Raw genomic sequence first — 5,820 nt, forward strand, 5'->3', positions numbered from 1 at the left:
TGACAACCCCAGGCAGTCACTTGACTTGCTCTAGACATCCGGCTTCCTGTCTCACACAGGTTATTAGAGACCTCCAGGCATGCAGTGCTGAGGACGGCTAACACACACAGGCTCTGTGTAACTGGAGATCACTGTCCTTTGAAAACAGCAGTCCTCTGTTCAGAGCCCTGGCCCGGGGCCCTCTCACCAGAGTCCTCCCAAGGCTGGCGAGGCCCCTGGCCATCTGGCTCTGCCTGTGTCTTCAACCCCATCTCTGGTTGTTGTTCTTGCCTGGTGCTCAGTGCACACTGGCGGCTTTGCTGTTTCCTGACCACACTTTGCCCACTCCTGCCCCCAGGGCCTCTGAACCTGCTGCTCACCCACTCCCCGGGAGGCTCTGACTCTAGGGATCTGTGTGGACCTAGAGATCTCTGAGGTCTCTGTTCTGCTGCTTGCCAGTCTGCCTGCCTTCCCCTCCCTCCCTCCCTCTCTCCCTCCCTCCTCCCTCCCCTCCCTCCCTCCCTCCCTCCCTCCTCCCTCCCTCCCTCCCTCTCTCCATCTTTCTTCTTTTCATTGCTGGGGAATGGAACTCTAGGTCTTACACATGCTCAAGCCATGCTGCCACCTTGAGTTGTTGTTTTTTTAAATGGTTTTTCAAGACAGGGTTTCTTTGTGTAGCTTTGTAGACCAGGCTGGCCTGGAACTCACAGAGATCAGCCTGCCTCTGTCTCCCAAGCGCTGGGATTAAAGGTGTGGGCTACCAGAATTGGGGATATTTTCTAAGTTTTATTTTTCTTGTTTTGTTTCTTTTTCTCCTTTCTTAGCCATTCTGTACAGAGAAAATAAAGCAACTGTGCCTGTTTATATTAAATTAGAGGCAGAGTCTCACTGTGTAGCCCTGGCTAGCCCATAACTCTCTATAGACCAGGCTAGCCTTGGAGTTGCAATGATCCCCTGCAATGTCTCCTAAGTGCTGAGGCTTCAGGCATGAGCTACCCCGCCATCTGTTATTTTTATTTTTGTGTTTTGTTTTGCCTGGCTGTATTTTTTCCTCTAATCACTGTCATCTTCTAATTGATTGCATATTGTCTGTCTCAATTGGAACCCCAGCTTTATGGGTTCATATGTTGCCTGTTGTGGTTCCTGAACTTAGAACCGACCTAGCTGGTACAGACAAGGTGGTCTCTCTCTCTCTCTCTCTCTCTCTCTCTCTCTCTCCTCTCCTTCTCCGTCTCCCTCTTTACCTCTCTCTCCCTCTCCCTTTCTCCCCCTCTCTTCCTTCCTCCCTTACTTCCCCCTCCCTCCCCTCCCCTCCTCCTTTTTGAGACAGAGTCTGTCTATAGCTCTGGCTGGCCTGGAACCTGCAATATAGCCCATGTGGCCTCAAATGCACTGACATCTGCCTGTCTCTGCCTTCCAAGTGATGGAACTAAAGGCAGCTTAGCTTGACTGAATGGATGGCTGGGTGGAGGATGGGTGGTGGGTGGGTGGATGGATTATGGGTGGGTGAAATGAGAGAAACTTTGCTACCTGAAGTCATGAATGGGAAGAGGAAGTAAAATCGTAAGAAGGAAGGAAGCCCGGGGCACAGAGCCATACCCTTGCCCGCCCTTCTACCTGATTTCTCAGTCCCTCACTGGGTTCTGCCCTGCTTCCCCGGCCGGGACATGGCAGCTCCAGCTGGACAGAGGACAAGGCCTGAACCCAGTAGCTCTTCCTTTTGGATATGGGGTACACAGCTCCTTCTGCAGCTCAAGGGCAGGATGCACCCCACTGCTCAGGAAGTACAGAAGGCCTGGGTGGGAGGGGCGGGGCAGCTACAGTCACCCCCGCTCGCTGCCTCCCGCCCCCTCAGAGCATGCCACTGATGCCACTGAGAGCCAGTTGAGTCCTCGAGAACTTCCTTCTCCCTACACCCTGATTTGGAGGGTGTTCCGGGGGGCTGACCGTGTGCCACCAAGAAGCCATCAGCATCTCTAATGACTCTGTGACTCCTACCTGAGCCTGAGAACAGATGCAGTGTGACAGCATCTCCCTCCCCACAGGCCTCACTGTCCCCAGCTCAAGGGACAGGCCCTGTGCTCCCTGGTCCCCAGTCTTGGGAGTCTGAATCAGGGCTATGCAGGGCTGTAGGCCTCACAGGAAGAGACACTGTTGCGAGATGTGGGTTGTGATGGTCCAGCCCCTCAGTGGGGCCTGGTGACTCACACCTGCAACCACAGCACTGGGATGAGTTCTGGGCCAGCCTGGGCTACAGAGTATGAGTCTGTATTTAAAAACAAAAAACAAAACTGACACCAAAATAAAACTATGGATCCAGTGTTTTCTGGCATCTCTGGCACCCAGAGAGTAGGTGCAGTGCTTGTCTAGAGTGCACGAAGCCCCCAGTTGAATCCACAGCTCTCACTGGTTGAAGCAGTGTGCACAGTAACTCCAGCACCCAATGGGAGAATCGGACGTTCAAGGTTACCCTGCCTGGCTGCCGATCACTGGGTTAGCGGCTTTGAGCTAGCTCCTTTTTTTTTGTTTTTCAAGACAGGGTTTCTCTGTGGCTTTGGAGGCTGTCCTGGAACCAGCTCTTGTAGACCAGGCTGGTCTCGAACTCGCAGAGATCTGCCTGCCTCTGCCTCCCGAGTGCTGGGATTAAAGGCGTGCGCCACCACCGTCCGGCTTTGAGCTAGCTCTTGAGGCCTATCCTAGGAAAGCCTTAGACGGTATGGTATCTCTCCCTTCCTGGTGTCAGTTTTCTTTTGTGTGTATGTGTCCCCTTCATTCTTGAGACAGGATCTCGTGTTGCCCAGGTTGGTCTTAAATTCACTATGTAGCCAAGGATGATCCTGACCTTTGATCCTCCTGCCTCTACCTCCCAGGTGCTAGGATTACAGGCATCTGTCAACAAGTTACTGGTTTGTGTGGTGCTAGGGATGCTGGAAAAGCCAAAAGTTACAGCTGTGAGGTCCCAAGTTGGAGGCTTTGCACAGGCAGCCTGGCATGTTCCCTTTTGAAAGAACTCTACAATTGCTGCCCCCCCCCCCCCGCCACCATTCCCTTCTACCTACCAGGAAGTCCTTCTGTGGCTATGCTCTATCCATGGGGACTCTGGAGTCCCATGGAACCAGGGCAGTGGTTCCTGCATGTGATCCACGGACCAGTGGCCAGAGAGAAGCACCTGGATGCAGAGTCCAGAGCTAAGGGTGGAGGAAGAAGGCTGGGCCCTAAGGGAAGATGGAGCCAAAGCAAGAGATCAGCCTCTCTAACCTCTGTGGGAGGAGGCTGCGAACACAGATCCAGATGGGGCTCATGTCCTGATTTGGGGGCTCCTCTCAGTCACCATGAGGACAACGAGCGGTCCTCTGCCAGCTGCCCTATCTGTCTGGGCATTACTATGCTGAGGATTGTCCCGGGTTGGTGCATACAACTCTTTGGTGTGCAGGGAGGTGAAGGTGAGTCTGGGCTCCGGGCCTTCAGTCTGTGACATTCCTCCCTCTTCATGTCTGTCTGTCCGAAGAGGTGAGACGCCCTCCTCTCAGTCAGCGGGCAGTGTGCCCACTTTGTATCTGCAACAGCCACGTTTGAAATGGGATGCCCACAGTACTCAGCTCTAATAATGCCTACTTTCCCTGTCTGTAAAATGGGCCCAGCTAAGCCAGGTGTGGTGGCCCAGGTCTTTAATCCCAGCATTTGGAAGGCAGAGGCAGGTGGATCAAAAAATCACACAAAACTAAACAAAAAAATGAGGTGTGGGATTAGGCAGGGTGGCTCACATCTAACACAGAAGGGTCATTAGGAGTCTGAATCCAATGCCTGCAGGGTAAGTTCCAGGCCCACTTGGGGATACAGTGTGAGGCCCTGTATCAAACAAACAAACAAACAAACAAACAAACAAACAAACAAAAACAGCAGCAAAAACAAGCAAAAAACCAACTAACTAAGCAGCTGGCAGGATGTGGCTTGGTACCAGCCAGGCATGTGCCAGGAGTTGATTCTGTAAGATGGGTGTGATGTCACAGGCAGGAAGCAGAGACAGTAGGATCCTCAATGGAGTGTCTGAGGCTAGCTTGGGCTATCGATCAGCCGTTCTCACACTGTGGGTTGCTACCCTTTGGTGGTCAAATGACCCTTTCACAGGGGTCGCCACATATCAGATCTCCTGAATATCAGATATTTATGATTTATAACAGTATCAGAATTATAGTTATGAAGTAACAATAAAATCATTTTATGGTTGGGGTCACTACAATATGAGGAACTGTGTTAAGGGGTCACAGCATTAGGAAGGTTGAGAACTACTGCTATAGACAGAATTTGAGGCCAGCCTGGGCTATAGGAGACCCTATTTCAAATAAGGAGCAGGGAGAGAGAATATGAGAACAGCCCCTGCTTGTCAAAAGCCAGTGTCAGGGTGGGGGCTGGGGTTGAGAAGTCACAGCAAGCTGGAAGTTTTAGCTGGGGGGAGAGAACCAGGTCTCAACTCAGAAAGTAGTTCCGGTGTCGTCTAGGATTGTCTAACCCTGGTTGCAGGTTGAGGGGTACAGTGCTCTGTGGGAACCCTCTCTGCTAAGAATATACCTTTAAGGTCTCAAGGAGGCTGGCCACCGGGGGCTGCCCATTCCACAGGCTCCAAGATGCTGAACGCTTCTGTTTCCTGGAGCTGGGCGACACTGTAAGCTGGGCTGGGCAGAGGGCTGGCAAACAGCAGGCCTGTGGGATGAGTGGCTAGCTGGAGACTCCTAGAGGAGAAGCCAGGGGACCTGGACTGGCCAACGGCCCAGCGCGACAGAGTTCCTTCATTGAGACCTTCTGGAATCTTCCCTGCCCCAGGGCTTCCTCACTCTGCCTAGGCAGATAGACAGGCTGGGATTAAGGTCCCAGGCTGGCACTGACCCAAGGCGTGCAGGCTGGTGGATAAGTTCCCTGCAGGCTTCTCCACCCCTGAGTGGAACAGTCAGACTGCAACAGCCTGAGCGCTGCCAGCCCACGGGCCAAGTCCTGGGACAGTAAGCATGATTGAAAACATGAGCTTCAGCACAGGCAACAGCATTGGTTTGTCCATCATTGCTAACGCACCACGAGATGGTAGAGATGGTACCATAGGGGACAGCAGGTCTGGGGGGCGGGAGCTCTACCTAATCCTCCCCTTTGAGGCAGTCTCCAATTCACCGTGTAGCCAAGGATGACTTTGAACTCCATTCTCCTGCCTCCACCTCTTCCAGTCCTGGCACTACAGGCACGCACCACCTACCCAGTTTAGGCTCAGCTGAAGAGGGAGCCCAGGCTTCCGACACACCAGGCAAGCACGGTACCAACTGAACTACATTCCCAGCCATCACTCAGGGCATCTAAAAAATAAAGTCTAGGGCAGGTATTAGAGGCCTATAACCCCAGCACCAGGAGGAGAAGGGTCAGGAGGTGCCGCCGTCCTCAGCTACGTAGTGAGTTAGAGGCTGAGGCAAGCCTGGGCTACATAAGACCCTGTCTCAACAACAAAACCAAAAATCAAAGAAGAAAAACAAATCCTTTTATTTTATTTTATTTACTTTTTTGGTTTTAGAGACAGAGTTTCTCTGTGTAACAGCTCTGGTTGTCCTGAAACTCACTCTGTAGACCAGGCTGACCTCCAACTCACAGAGATATGCCTGCCTCTGTTTCCTGAATGCTGGGATTAAAGGTGTGTGCTGCCAACACCTGGCCCTTTTGTTTTATTTTTTATTTTCTTTCTTTTTTTTTAAGATTTTATTTATTTATTATGTATACAACATTCTGCTTCCATGTATATCTGCACACCAGAAGAGGGCACCAGATCTCATTACAGATGGTTGTAAGCTACCATGTGGTTGCTGG

The sequence above is a fragment of the Cricetulus griseus genome, assembly GCF_003668045.3.
Source record: "Cricetulus griseus strain 17A/GY chromosome 1 unlocalized genomic scaffold, alternate assembly CriGri-PICRH-1.0 chr1_0, whole genome shotgun sequence".
NCBI classification, from domain to species: domain Eukaryota; kingdom Metazoa; phylum Chordata; class Mammalia; order Rodentia; family Cricetidae; genus Cricetulus; species Cricetulus griseus.